Source organism: Podarcis bocagei (genome assembly GCF_964188305.1).
Source record: "Podarcis bocagei genome assembly, chromosome: 1".
In the NCBI taxonomy this organism is placed as follows: Eukaryota; Metazoa; Chordata; class Lepidosauria; order Squamata; family Lacertidae; genus Podarcis; species Podarcis bocagei.
In genome coordinates, this window is record NC_138125.1 from 19,222,770 (window position 1) to 19,238,371 (window position 15,602).

Genomic DNA, 15,602 nt, shown 5'->3' on the forward strand with positions numbered 1-15,602 from the left:
CCTGGGGAGCTGTTGCCCATCAGTGTAGACCAGTGTTTCCCAACCTTTTTTGGGCAAAGGCACACTTGTTTCATGAAAAAAAATCTCGAGGCACACCACCATTACAGCCCCGTGACATCAGCGCGCAGCGTCACGCCAGGAGGGACATGAATTGCTAGCAAATTACATAATCACCTCCTTGAGGGCTGGCTCATCTTCTCCGAAGGCAGAACTCCATTAATTAACAGCACAGACTCACACCATAGCCAAGACGAGGGGGGAAAACCTCAGTCATGCACAGTCATGCACATGTGGGGGCTAAATGAGGACGAAGACCGGGCAGAGAGCAGGGTTCAAATCACCCCACCTGGCCAGGACAATCCCTGGGTGCTCCCTTGGGCCACTCGCCTGACCCACCTCGCAGGGCTGTTGTTGCGAGGATAACACGGGGAGAACCACGCGCGCCCCCGGGAGCTCCTTGGAGGAGAAAGCGAGCGATGAATGCAATGCACGAAATATATGAGAGGCGACCAGGTTTTGCAGGTGAGGGGCCCCCGCCAGCCTCCACTTCCAACACCCGGCGCAACGACGCCAAAGTTTCCCCCCGGGCTCGGCTCGGGGAGCAGCGCTGCTCCCCCCCGGCTCCCCTTCGCCCTCCCGGCTCTCTCTGCCGCCCACTGGGGACCCCCCTCACCTGCCAAGTCCGGAGCGCCGGTGGAAGTTGCATGCATGCATGCAGGGCGCCGCGTTGCCATTGCATTGCACTGCACTCCATGCAACGCCTGCATACATGCATTGCCTTGCACGCCCGCCAAGGGGTCTCCCCGCGGTCCGATGCGTCCCCTCCGGCGTGGATGCAGCATTGCAAAAATAACCCCCCCCCGACGCAGCCCTACCTGGGGGGCAGCCTCCGCCTCCGCCGCTCCACCTCCGCGGGGATCCCCGGGCTCCATCCTGCCGCCCGATCTCCGCGGGGGCGCAGGCAGGCTGCACGGGGTCTGCGCGGAAGAGCCCCTGCCCGGCCGCCGCCGCCACGCTCATTCCATGGCCGGGAGAAGAGCGCTTCAAACAAAATGCCCGGCCCGCCAGGCCACGCTGGGAAACGTAGTTCGCGCACCCCGCGCGGGCGTGGAGCCCAAGGGCGAGGGGACTATGGATCCCGGCAGCCCCCGCGCCGGGGACGGAGGGGGAGAGGCCGGGTGCAGGGATGGAGGGACGGGTGGGCGAGCGAGTGAGTGAGTGGCAGCCGCCAAGCCTTGGCCGAGAGCCAGGAAGGGCCTCCCCGGAGGAGGAGGAGGAGGAGGGAGGCGCAGAGCAGGAGGGAGGGAGGGAACCCCAGGGGTCATCTAGTGACGGCGCCCCAATCGAAAATTTGACTTAAAAAAAAAATTAAAAAATTCGAATTTTTTAATTTTTCCCGCGGCACACCAGGCAACATCTCGCGGAACACTAGTGTGCCGCGGAACAGTGGTTGGGAAACACTGGTGTAGACAATGCTGGGCTGACTTGGTATAAAGCAGATTCCTATGTTCCTAGTCATTGAGTCTGTTGTGGGACCTCCATATTGAGATTCAATATGCCATTGTATACCAGTATCTGGGCAGAAACAGCAGGAAGGGGCTGTTGCCATCAAATACAGGCTTGTAGGCTTCCTGGGACATGGGTGGCGCTGTGGGTTAAACCACAGAGCCTAGGACTTGCCGATCAGAAGGTTGGTGGTTCGAATCCCCACGACGGGGTGAGCTCCCGTTGCTCGGTCCCTGCTCCTGCCAACCTAGCAGTTCAAAAGCACGTCAAAGTGCAAGTAGATAAATAGGTACTGCTCCGGTGGGAAGGTAAACGGTGTTTCCGTGTGCTGCTCTGGTTTGCCAGAAGTGGCTTAGTCATGCTGGCCACATGACCCAGAAGCTGTACGTCGGCTCCCTCGGCCAATAAAGCGAGATGAGCGCCGCAACCCCAGAGCCGGTCACGACTGGACCTAATGGTCAGGGGTCCCTTTACCTTTACCTTTAGGCTTCCTGGAGACATCTAGTGGGGGCCATTGTGGGAACCTGAATGCTGAACCATTTGCTCTCTTGACTTGACCCAGCGAGGCAGTTTGACATCTTTCATCAGTGAGTGGTTTTTTAAAAGATCTGTGCGTTAAAGGCACATTCATTATTTTGAAGCGCTTTTGTTTCTGATGTGTACTATGGAATGAACAATGAACTGTGAAACTGAGCATGCCCATCCCCCCACACCATTCTGTACAAAATCTGGAAATTAACAAAACAGAACAAAATTAACAAAACAGAACAATTTTTTTCATGATAAAAAAATTCCTTCCAGTAGCACCTTAAAGACCAACTAAGTTAGTTCTTGGTATGAGTTTTCGTGTGCATGCACACTTCTTCATGCACAAATTAACTCCATTAATTCAAACAAGACCAATTAAATCAGAATTTTTAAGTGTGGGGATAAATGTGAATGAGATGCATTTTGGAATCACCCTAAGCATGATCCACCAGGCAAATATTCAGCCATTGTGTCATTCTGGATTCTAACTGAGCCTTGCAAAAAAAAGAAAAGAAAAGAAAAAGAGAGAGAAAAAGGCAAATCCCACTGTTAGAATTCCCTATGTCCCTGCTTGCTTGAATATTTCTTTTTTTCCTTCTTTTTGCTTTCTAGTTACCCTGGAACTTAGTTTGTAGCTAGTACTTAACCACCATTATTTTATTTCCCCCCCAATTTATTAGTTGCTGTTTCAGATAAATACTCTGCCTAAGGCAGCCTATGGTAAAATCAATAATATACAATGAAAATGGCAAAATAAACAGCAAAAGCTAATAGACTAAGAGCAGACACAACAAGCGGCAACATCAGAGTACAATATCAAACACCAGGCTAAAAAGAAAAAGTTTTCAATTGCCTCGTAAATGCCTGCAAGGAAGGCTTCAGCCAAGCTTCTCTGGAGAGTGAGTTCTACAGAGAAGACTCAGGCTCGCATCCTCATTAGTGGAACATCACAAGGAGACAGGGCTCAATAGCAGAGTCTCTTGCGTTGATTTTAATACATGATAGGGGAGATCAGGCTTATATCATCTCCACCACGATATATTCAGACCAGCACAAGAAAGTCTGCTAGTGTAGCAATGCGTAATGATAGAGTCAAAGATTTCCTACTTTTATTATGGGATGGAGCTTAGGACTCCACTCTTTGGTTTGTTCTTGTGGCTACTTTTGTTTTCTGAGGAAGTTTTGTGTTCATCAATAAATGGCCCCTTGTTCTGGATCCAGAGTGGGGGAACTCATGGACCACCAGATATTGTTGAACTATAACTCCCATCAACCTGATCAAGCTTAGCCAATGGGCAGGGATGCTGGGAGCTGTAATACAGCAACGTCTAATGCAAGGGAATCAGGGGAACTGGTGGTGGGATTGCTGCCACCCCCTGGCATCTGCTGCCTGAAGCAGCTTCTTCATGCTGCCTAATGTTAGGGCCAGTCCTGATAGCAATGAACTGGAAAGGAGAAAATGCTCCAACTATAATGGATTGGCAAAACAAGTTACAGGAATCTGTAGAAATGGCGCAATTGACTAACAGCTTGAGAGGCAACACAAGGCAAGCATTCACGCAAAAATGGGGAAAATGTAAGAGATATTTACGAAATCACAACAGTGGTAGAAAGTCTATGGCAGCATTGTATTGACCCTGAATTAATGAAATATAAATGAAATAAGTCAAAGGTTAAGTACTGTTCTAAGAATGTATTAGAAAGGAAACAAAGGATGAGCAAATAATGTTAGGTATATTCACCATCAGAAGGAAAATGTTACTGTTGTTTAGTCGTTTAGTTGTGTCCGACTCTTCATGACCCCATGGACCAGAGCACACCAGGCACTCCTGTCCTCCACTGCCTCCCACAGTTTGGTCAAACTCATGCTGGTAGCTTCAAGAACACTGTCCAACCATCTCGTCCTCTGTCGTCCCCTTCTCCTTGTGCCCTCCATCTTTCCCAACATCAGGGTCTTTTCCAGGAAGTCTTCTCTTCTCATGAGGTGGCCAAAGTAATGGAGCGTCAGCTTCACGATCTGTCCTTCCATTGAGGACTCAGGGCTGATTTCCTTCAGAATGGATAGGTTTGATCTTCTTGCAATCCATGGGACTCTCAAGAGTCTCCTCCAGCACCATAATTCAAAAGCATCAATTCTTCAGCGATCAGCCTTCTTTATGGTCCAGCTTTCACTTCCATACATCACTACTGGGAAAACCATAGCTTTTACTATACAGACCTTTGTTGGCAAAGTGATGTCTCTACTTTTTAAGATGCTGTCTTAAATACACATCGTGAAATGATAGGAAGTCCAATTATGTGTTTTTTTAAAAAATCTATGTTAATAAATAGAGAAGAAAACAAGAGATAGTAGAAATATAAATTAAGTTTATTGTTTGTTAACAAATAGAGTATTACTTGTATATGGTTGTTGTTTTGTTTAAAAGATCTATACTCATGCCTAGTTAAAGAAGATGTATACTATATTTGTTGTATAAGATTGTCAATAAAGTATTAAAAGGGGGTGGGGAGTTAGGGCCAGTCCTGGGGATTCCCAAAGATACATTGCACACCTGTCAACTGTCCCGAAAAAACTGGGACAGTTTTGCTTGCTTATTGCTTGCTTATATTTTTTAACATAGAAATTAAATATCTAAGTGATGAGCAGAAAACTGAAGCAACAAGAGACAACGTAAACAAAATATTACTAAAATGCACAGTTACATATAGAAATGTTTCATTAATACAAAGTTGCTGCTGCAGGAGAGAAACTGTGAGAAACATATTCGGATATTCGGGGGGGGGGTTCTAGGACTAAGGTCAACCTCCCATGTTATTTTTGTGATTGCCAGGATGTGTGTAATGTTATTCATGTAATGCTGTTATATTTATAGCATTGAATTCTCTCCCCCCCCTTTCCTATATGCTGTTTCATTTTCTATTGTGTTGCTGCTTTGAGTACAATTCTTTTTGTGGAAAGCAGCATACAAACAAAATTGTGACGGCGATTCCTGAAGTGATATGGGTGGAAAAGGAAGCCAAAGAGCTGCACATTTTTGTAAGGGTTTGTACATCTTTCCCTGCCTTTAGGGTTATAAGTATATAAGGGTTTGTACATCTTTCCCTGCCTTTAGGGTTATAAGTATATAAGAGAAAATATTATTTGTTTGTATTTGGGGATCTTCAGAACAAAACCTTCCCTATCATTACCCATAACTGCAAGCAGGAACATACTTAGATTGGATTAAATTCAGAATGGTTTTGGAAATGCACAAAGCTTTTCCTGAGCCATATATATATATATATATATATATATATATATATATATATATATGCATAAACTCTGTGTGCGTGTATAAAACTTCAATTACCACTGGAATGGGAGATATGGGGAACAGATATGGTCTCATCTGACTTGAATACCTCTCTTTAAAGTTATGTAACTGATTTTGGTAAAGATACTATGATATTTCCTATCACACTATATTTAAGTATTAATGGATTTTCCCATGAAATCTCTATCTCTCTTCTGCAAGGTAACCTTTGCCCAGAACCCTTGTTTGATATAGTGGGTCTTTCCATGGCAACCAATTGTGATGTCATGCGTGGAAAGATTATGAGGTCAAAAAGCACCTAAAGCAGAGTTTAAAAAACAAGAAAGGGAAAAATATTCAGCAACAGAGGTGCAAATATTTAAAGTCAGCATTCAGAAGGAAAAGGACATAGCACAAAGCCAGTAAAAGAAATGAAGAGTATGTGTTGGTGATTTTTTTTATTTAAAAAAAAATCACCTGTGTGTATCTACCTGAAACAATACATGATAAAAAGCAAGTAAATTTGCACCTCTGTTTAAGGCAAAAAGCATTGCAGGGAGTGGGCCAGATGACCCTCAGGATCCCTTCCAACTCTATAAGTCTAAATTCTAAGATTCTAAAATCATATTTGGAGGGCAATTCAAATGGAATGAATGTGCCTAGAGAGGGGATTGACATCATGGTGGCAGGCTCTATATCCATGCTGCATACATTCATTATATAGCGGTACCTTGGGTTACAGACGCTTCAGGTTACAGACTCTGCTAACCCAGAAATAGTACCTCGGGTTAAGAACTTTGCTTCAGGATGAGAACAGAAATTGCGTGGCAGCAGCGGGAGGCCCCATTAGCTAAAGTGGTACCTCAGGTTAAGAATAGTTTCAGGTTAAGAACGGACCTCCGGAACAAATTAAGTTCTTAACCTTGGTACCTCGGTTTTTGAACGTAATCCATTCTGGAAGACCATTTGAGTTCTGAAACGTTAAAAAACCAAGACTCAGCAGCTGACAGCTAGGCCTCCGGATCTTGCAGTCAGCGGAAGCTGTGTGGCATGTTCGACTTATGAGGCGTGTTTGGAAACTGAGGTACCAAGTGTTGGAAAGGAATAGTCGAACCTGCTAATTTTGACTTCTCTGAGTTTCTCATTTTTCCAACCTTCAGTTCTCTACTTTTCCATATCAGTTTGCAAATTCTTTTTTTTAATAAAAAAACTCCACAAAAATCATCATCTGTCAGAGATACCTTAGTTGGGATTCCTGCCATGCAAGGTGGTTTAATTAGACAACCCCCGGGGTCCTTCCAATTCTACAGCTCTATGATTCTATGAAATTCGCCAGCATTTCCATATGAATTTCCCATTATATGCACATGTTCATATGCAATTTCTAAAGCCTCCAAGAGAAACACATAACTGGGCAAGTGCTCTCTACTCATCACTGGGATACTGTGAAGCACGGCCAGATATAGGTCTGATGAGGCCCTAGGCTACTGAAGGTAATGGGGCCCTTTATATGTCCAGCTCTCCTTTGTCAACAACAAATTGTCGCTGTTTTTGTGTGTTGAATATACAGTGGTACCTAGGGTTAAGTACTTAATTCGTTCCAGAGTCCGTTCTTAACCTGAAACTGTTCTTAACCTGAAGCACCACTTTAGCTAATGGGGCCTCCTGCTGCCGCCGCACCGCCAGAGCCCAATTTCTGTTCTTATCCTGAAGCAAAGTTCTTAACCTGAAGCACTATTTCTGGGTTAGCGGAGTGTGTAACCGGAAGTGTATGTAACCTGAAGCGTATGTAACCCGGGGTACCACTGTATGCCATATGGTAATTTACGGACCTAATAGGTATCTAAAGCCATTTGCACAAAACAAAATATGTATTTTATCAAAGTAATTGTTGAACTGAAATACAATTAAAAAGTACAGTGGTACCTTGGGTTACAGATGCTTCAGGTTGCAGATGCTTCAGGTTACAGACACTTCAGGTTACAGACTCCGCTAACCCAGAAATAGTACCTCGGGTTAAGAACTTTGCTTCAGGATGAGAACAGAAATCATGCTGTGGCGGTGCAGTGGCAGCGGAAGGCCCCATTAGCTAAAGTGGTACCTCAGATTAAGAACAGTTTCAGGTCAAGAACGAACCTCCAGAATGAATTAAGTTCTTAACCCGAGGTATTTGTATTTAACTGAAATACAATTAAGAAGAAGTATATTAATAGAGAAATAATTATTAAGCACTAACTTAAAATGATTTTTTATTCATAACAAAATTAATAATGCAAACACATTGGCATTTGGCAATAACAAAAGTTCCTTTAGAAACAAAATTTACCAAGAGAGTGGGGCCCTAAGCTCCAGCACTGCTGTGAACCATAGTGTTGACCATAGTGAGGTTGTGCCTTTTATGTGCTCAGCTTGGTAACGATTATGGCAGCACCGCAGGTCGACTAATCTCAGAGTCATCTCCCACCCATATTGAACCAAGGCACAGTCACACATATGCAACCACCCACTTGAGCCCCACCCAGGACGTTCTACCATATCTATGTCCCCTCCAAAGATATGATTCAGCTTCTTGGGGGCTTTATCAGCATTGCCCATTTTTTGTGCACCAGCAATGGAAGATCATGATGCCCAGTCTCCTTACCATTATCCAACGGCTCTCTAGCAAACACATCCATGGGGTACTTGGGAGATGTTTACCGCAGCTTGTCACAATGCTCCAGTGTTATAATAATCTGAGAGAACCATCTTACTCTTGGGCGATTTATGGGTTAAAGGGCGTTGGATGCAACCACACTGTTGTTTTCCTTATTAATCATTGTTACCCTCCTCTTTGCTCCATGGTAGCTCCTCTCCAGCATTGCGTTAAGCTCTGTTCCACCAGCTCTGTTCCACCAGAGGCGAATGGAATCTTTAGGTATATCAGTGCTTATCTTGGGAACACCCATGCTGATCTCTGAGTTACTGATTTCTATGCCTGGCATTGCTTCCAGAACTACTTCTGCATCAGTGATATAGGAAGAAGAAAATAATAATGCCCAAACCTAGTTCCAAGGCTCCAGAGAAATGGAACTGGATTATGACACACTACAAAAATTTAATGAGGGCCATTTTGCCCAGCTCATAAATGGCTGTTTCATTTCAACTATATTTTGAGATGGATGGGTGAATGAGGTGAAATGGTCTTGGAGGAAAAACAATTGCCACCATTTTGATTTTTCCAGAGAGCTGTACTATAAGTGACCTTTTGGTCAATTTTTTAAATCTTTCAGTCAGTTCTAGGATATGTTAATAAATGCTTCAGACTCAACCTCCCTTTTCAAGAGATTGACCCAGGCCTTTCAGTTTTTACCTACAATAGAGTGACCAGTTTCCCAAGGCCAGATTTTAAGGGGTGTTCAGCTGAATGCTGGTTAAAGGGAAGCAGCATTGGTTGGCTCTTTCTGCCTATAGCTGTTACTCTGAAAATACTTTAAACTCTTTTAGACTGTGATGATAATCTTCTAGGCCTGTATTTGGAATGTAAAATGCTGTGTATTTGCATACTACAAGGGGATATAGTTTCAGGGGCCAATCACTTACTCGGTTCTCATGTAAAAACAGTTTTGCTTGGAGCCTTTGAAGTGAAAATAGTATATTCCCACCTGGTCGCACTTCTGTGCTGAATTGAATTTTCAAATGGGTCAAAATAGGCAAAGGCCAAAGCAAAGCGGATCTAATTACATATCTCTCAAAACATCCCCCCCCCCTTTAAAGCAGCCAGGTGTTTCTGGTAGTGGTGATGGCTCCAGTTCTGATCAGTGTTGGTATGTGTCCATTGCTACCTTTTCCTGCTCTGTATTCCCCACTAACTGTTATTAGCTGCAGGTGGAATACAGGCAGCTGTATGTTGGCTATTCCCCTCCCAGGGGATAATTGTATCTTAGGGGTATGCATGAGTTTGAGACTGGGAAATGACTGGTACACTGAAATTTGGCTATTTGGCTATTTTTGTGGTGGTGGGAAACAGCACACCAAATACAGGACAGAGCCTTAGGCGTGGGGGACCATTGGCCCTTCAGTTGTTGATGAACTACAATTCCCATCACCCCTAAGCAAGCATGGCCTATGGCCAAGGATGATGAGAATCGTAGATTCGTAACATCTGGAGTGCTTTTCTGGGGATCACTATTTAGAACAGAGTTTCCCAATCTTGGGTCTCCAGCTGGTTTTGGACTACAACTTCCACCAGCCTTAGCTAGCAGGACCAGTGGTCAGGGGTGATGGGAATTGTAGCCCCCCAAAACACCTGGAGAGCCACTGCCACAATGGTGACTTAGATGGACCGATGGTCTGACTCAGTAAAAAGCAGCTCCCTAGGTTCTGTGTTCCTATCTGATATCACTAAAGATAAAGGTAAAGGGACCCCTGACCATTAGGTCCAGTCGTGGCCGACTCTGGGGTAGCGGCGCTCATCTCGCTTTATTGGCCAAGGGAGCCGGCGTACAGCTTCTGGTTCATGTGGCCAGCATGACTAAGCCGCTTCTGATGAACCAGAGCAGTGCACGGAAACGCCGTTTACCTTCACGCTGGAGTGGTACCTATTTATCTACTTGCACTTTGACGTGCTTTCGAACTGCTAGGTTGGCAGGAGCAGGGACCGAGCAACGGGAGCTCACCCCGTCACAGGGATTCGAACTGCTGACCTTCTGATCGGCAAGTCCTAAGCTCTGTGGTTTAACCCTCAGCGCCACTAGCATTGCCATAAATTTGAATATCAGTCATAACATGGTGGTGGGAAAGGCTTGGATGTTATCCTGTCTGTTTCTCCTTCCCAAAATTCATAAAGAGGGATGTTTTCTCTATAAAATTTATCATTTTGATGGATATATTGTCCTCCTGAGTAATAGGTGTGTTTTGCAGACAATGCTGTATACCATTTTTAAAGAAGCCATTCTGCAATGTTAGGTGTTTCTTGTGCTGATGCGCTGATAAAAATTGGGACTCCACCCCAGCTGTTTCATTTTTTAAAAACAGGAGATCCGATCTATAACCTCAATTGACCCTAGGACAGTTGCGAAAATACTGTTGACTCTCACTGAGATTTATAGTCCAATGTCACTTTTGAAGGGGAAAACGAAACACCCTTCCTAGCCGTGTAAATGCAATGTGGTACCTGAAAGCCATGAGGCTTGAAAATAACCGAGGGGAGCGTTTCACTCACATTTAATGAGTTCACTCGACTCTGGCCGGAGAAAAAGGAACACAGAATTGTAGTCTATAAAGTGAACGTTTCCAGATGTTCTGCGTGCTCCGTAAGCACAGAGAGCTGAAAGTGAAACTCTTTTGCAACACCAATCTAACAGTATGAAAATGGGGAGTTAATCGTGCTGCAAGCCATAAAGCTAGGTGAGAAGAAGAGCGAAGTGTCTGAATGTGCATTTCTGCGCTGCCCAGAAGACACAGAGCTGAACTGTGCTGGGACTGGCTATTGCCGCTAACCGCCACAACAAAAATGGCAATAATAAAGCATTGTCATAATTATTTATTAAATTTCTATAGTGCCCTTCATCCGAAGAACACAGGGCAGTTCACAGTATAAAAACCACAAAGATACATACCATAATAGCAAACGAAAACAATAGCCCTTCCAAAATTCTGCAAGGTTGAATACATATGTTTTTATATGTACTGTAAGCCTCCCAGAGTCGCTGGGGAAACCCAGCCATGTGGACAGGGTATAAATAAAATTTATTATTATTGTTATTATTATTATTATTATTATTATTATTATTATTATTATTACTACTACTACTACTACTACTAGTAGTAGTAATACTACTACAAGTAGTACTACTGCTATTATTATACTGCTTCTGAGAGTTTCCCCCCTCTTCCTTAGACAATACCTTAAAGACTTGCAATATTGGGGATGGGTGGGAAGGAGGGAATGCCTTCAGGATGAAAAATACTTCAAAGCAAACACATAGAGACACAAACACACCAGAAATGCAATGAGAATCTTCAAAGAGTAGCCCTGCTCTTCCAACAATTCAAAATGCTTCATCAAAGGCGAAACTGTTGGCTTAATAGAGAGTTCTCTCTGTCTAAGTGCAAATATTCTTCTTCAAGGGTCAGCTAATCGATCAATACTACAGTTACCTGACTAAGGATCTTACTCAAAGAAGAGCCTTGAATATATCGAGGAAATGGCACCCTTCCACTTCTAAGCCACCACATGGACACCCCAACACTGCACAGACCTAAGGAATGGCATGGACAATGCTATGCAGGGCTGCCTGTTTTATTGCTAGGGGTGTAAGTTGGCCCTGGTAGCATCTCTTTTCTAGTTCACAGGGACGCTAACAGCTGGGGTGGGGAAGGAGCCTTGAAGGCCTCGTTCACTTCTGGGCAAACTTCCAATGGCCAGATGCCAAGGGTGGGTGGAGCCAGAGGCGAATGCTGGCCGAGAAACTATTGCAAAATTTCCATTTGTGCGGTAGCGTAGTTTCTACACACCCTCACTCACCCCTCTGTGTTCTCCACCCAAACAAGCAAGAGGCACCGGCAGATTTCAAGGACACATTCCAGTCAGGCAAGAACAGAGTGTGACGCAAGACAAGTGTGACCTGCAGAATTTCAGGGGCCAGATAGAGATTCACAGAGGGCCACATTTGGCCCCTGGACCCGAGATTCCCCACCCTTGCTTGTCAGGTATTTTATGAACTAAAGACCTATGAGCATCAAGTTGTTGTTTAGTCGTGTCCACTCTTTGTGACCCCATGGAGCAGAGCACACCAGGCACTCCTGTCTTCCACTGCCTCCCGCAGTTTAGTCAAACTCATGCTGGTAGCCTCGAGAACACTGTCCAACCATCTCATCCTCTGTCGTCCCCTTCTCCTTGTGCCCTCAGTCTTTCCCAACATCAGGGTCTTTTCCAGGGAGTCTTCTCTTCTCATGAGGTGGCCAAAGTATTGGAGTCTCAGCTTCACGATCTGTCCTTCCAATGAGCACTCAGGGCTGATTTCCTTCAGAATGGATAGGTTTGATCTTCTTGCAGTCCATGGGACTCTCAAGAGTCTCCTCCAGCACCATAATTCAAAATTCAAGTTAGTAGACACCAAATGTATTCTGATCTGTCCAAGGGCTGTCACCACCTTTTTCAACCAAATGCCTCTTTCATATGTCAAATTCTAGCAGGAAATAAGAGCACATCTAACTATTTTTTCTCTCTTACAAGCAACATTTCAGCACTGCACCAGCCCACCAGAGCATCATGTTTCAGCCTGCATCAGTTGGTTTTCACCATCCACATGGCTGGCAGAAATAGGTAAGAAACCAACATCGGTCACACACTCCACACATTCATTTTGGAGGGGCTCCATGTGGGGTCACCCTGCAGAACATAAACACATCAGCATTGCACTGCTGGCCCCACCTCGACCAGCACAATTGTAACTCATGCACTAGGGACGCCTCCAAGCAGCCATAATGGAAACAGCAATGTGGTGTTTGCCTCAGCACCTGTCAATTAAAAGTATACTGCCTTGAAATGGAGAGCTATCATAACTGAAAACATTTCATAGTCTAATCTTCTTAAAAAGCCTTCTAAGTTAATGGACTTCATCAGAACCACATTCACATCCCATGAACAACTTTATCTCTACTACAGTGTTGAAGACTCCTTAATAGGACTTAGATGCAAAAGAGGAAGCTCATGGTTTGACGCAAGAGTAGGGACAATGCTACCTCCAATGTCTGTCTGTCAAATGAAGTTCCTTGCAAAAGAGCTCCTACAGGTCAGCAACTAGTATTCCGCTGAGGTTCCATGTGAACAGGATGCCTGTGCAACAGGGTATTCGAATGGGCAATATGCAAGGAGCTGCTTGTGTTCAGGGAGATCCTTTGCAGAGAACCACACACAACAGATGAACATCAAAAGGTGTGGCTTGTGCAGAGATGCAAACCACAGGTACCCTGCACACGAGAAGGATGTGAATACGGACAGCATTCTCCTCCTCCTCCTCCTCCTCCTCCTCCTCCTCCTCCTCCTCCTTCTTCTCCACCATGAACCCATAAGTATATTACAATTTATATGAACAAGTAGTTCGTTTCCCCCTGATCCTATTTGTAGTCAGGGTCATGACAGAGTCATCAAATCAATTTCTCTCTATTCATTCCACATTGCTCATAATTTTATGAAATTATATAATGTGTCTTTTCTTTCTTTATTTCAGTATAACCAGTTTAGGGGGGTGGGTGGCTGTAGCTTAATCTAACCTAGAGAGTATTTCCTTCAGCTGAAGGTCCTTGAAACCATTTATTGGAGTTTGTGCTGGAAGCTGAAACCTGAGGTTATCTGTGTATTGACCTCACATGGGCAGACAGCTAGACTCCCAGTATTTATACCAGGCCTGGTTAAACCAAGAGCTTCATATTGAGCAAGCAAACATATGAAGAGCCTGCTGGATCAGGCCAAAGTTTCATCTAGTCCAGATTTCTGTTCCCACAGTCAGTGGTGTAGCGTGGGTTGCTAGTGCCCAGGGCTGTGTGAAGGGTGGATGGGAGAGAAGGAAATGGATGGAGTATGCATGCTCATTCAACTGCCTAATGGCATCCTGCCACCTAGGAGATCACCGCTGCAGAGATAAGAGTCATTCCATTGTCTGAAGAGGTCATTTCCTGGTTTGCATGAAGAAGATGTTTTCAATGGAGCCCAGTGCCAGAAGTGCACAGCTGTATTGGGGTAATGTCAGGTGTTGGAATTTTGCACCCCTAACAATTTTGCACCCGGGGCAATCACATTTGTGACCCCCAGGCTACACCACTCCTCATAGCAGCCAACCAGACGCCCATGGGAAACATGCAAGCAGAATCTGGGTGCAACAGCATTTTCTCCATCTTCCCAGCAATTGGTATTTCAAGGCATATTTTCTAGAAGGTAGAACATAGTCATTGTGGGCAGTAGTCTTTGATAGTCTTATTCTCCATGAATTTGTCTAACCCTCTTTCAAAGCCACCCAAATTGGTGGCCATCACTACATTTTTTTTGGTAACCTGCCCATCACAGCATTGCATATGCCTATTCCCGGGTATATGCATTGGGGTTGGAGCACACACCGTCTAGCATGACTTACTAGGCTACGAGGTTCCTGGGAAGATTCCAATTTTCCTAGGACAGTTCCCACACTCTGGTGTGGGTCCAACAGCTACAGTGCCAAGCATGGTGCCATGCTAAGGAGCTCACTGGGCTTGAGTCCATATCAAATATTTTCTACTTGCCTCAGCGGTAATTAGTTTTACTGTCCTCAAAGAACAATCAACTTCTTGAGAAAAGCAGAATGTTTATAAGCAGCTTTTTGTTCATGCAAGAAGAAGATAGCGATCTTCCTTCTTTCCTCCACTGGTGCTGCTTCTCACCATAAATTAAAGCAGACAGAACTTCCAACAAACCCTTATTGCTAATTCCATTGCCAGCCATACCAAAAAGAAAGAAAAGAAATATGGGATGAGATGTCCAGCTGAGATAAATGGATATTCTAGGGCAACTCCCATGTAAATGTCCCAATCAAGTGAGAAAATAGAGTTACTTGATAGGAGGGAGTGGTGCTGATAGGCCCCATTGAGAACAAATGTAGTAATTTTGGGCTGCCTCCCTGGAGGTAATTGGCAGAGGAAGCTTACATTTAGCGTGCCAGGAATGCAATTTTGCTAGACAAGAAACAGAGGTGCTTACTTCCCTGTTATACAACTCTCACAGGTATCAACTAATGGAAAAGCACTGTCATTGTATGGTAGATTATTAATACTTCCACCCCGTTTTTGCAAGTAATATACAGTTATAAGCTTGTGTCCACCATATAGCTGTGCATAATGTGCTCCTTCCATCCAACCAATTTCGTTATGGCAAAATTTTGGACGTTCCAAAGTTCATTTGGGTGCGCGAGATTGCAGTGTACTAGTGTCTGATCTCGTCAATTATCAAAGGCATATTAAATTAGCATGACAAAGACCTTGATGCTCAACGCTGTCAGCAGTTCATTCTTGCAGAAGCATGGAAAAAAAGTTTTCATCTCAGAGTGTTATGGCTTCTGAAATTCCCGGCAGGGGTGTTTGGCCCATACTTTAGCAACAACACCATATTAATAACAGCACAGGACGGTGGCTGCATGCCAGACCGAAACATTTTACTGCCTGAAGCACAGGACAAGATGGCACCTCAACTCTTCCATGTACACAAGCCAACCAGACTAGTAGTTTAATCACATTTCAACACTGATGACAGCGTAGTATCATCCA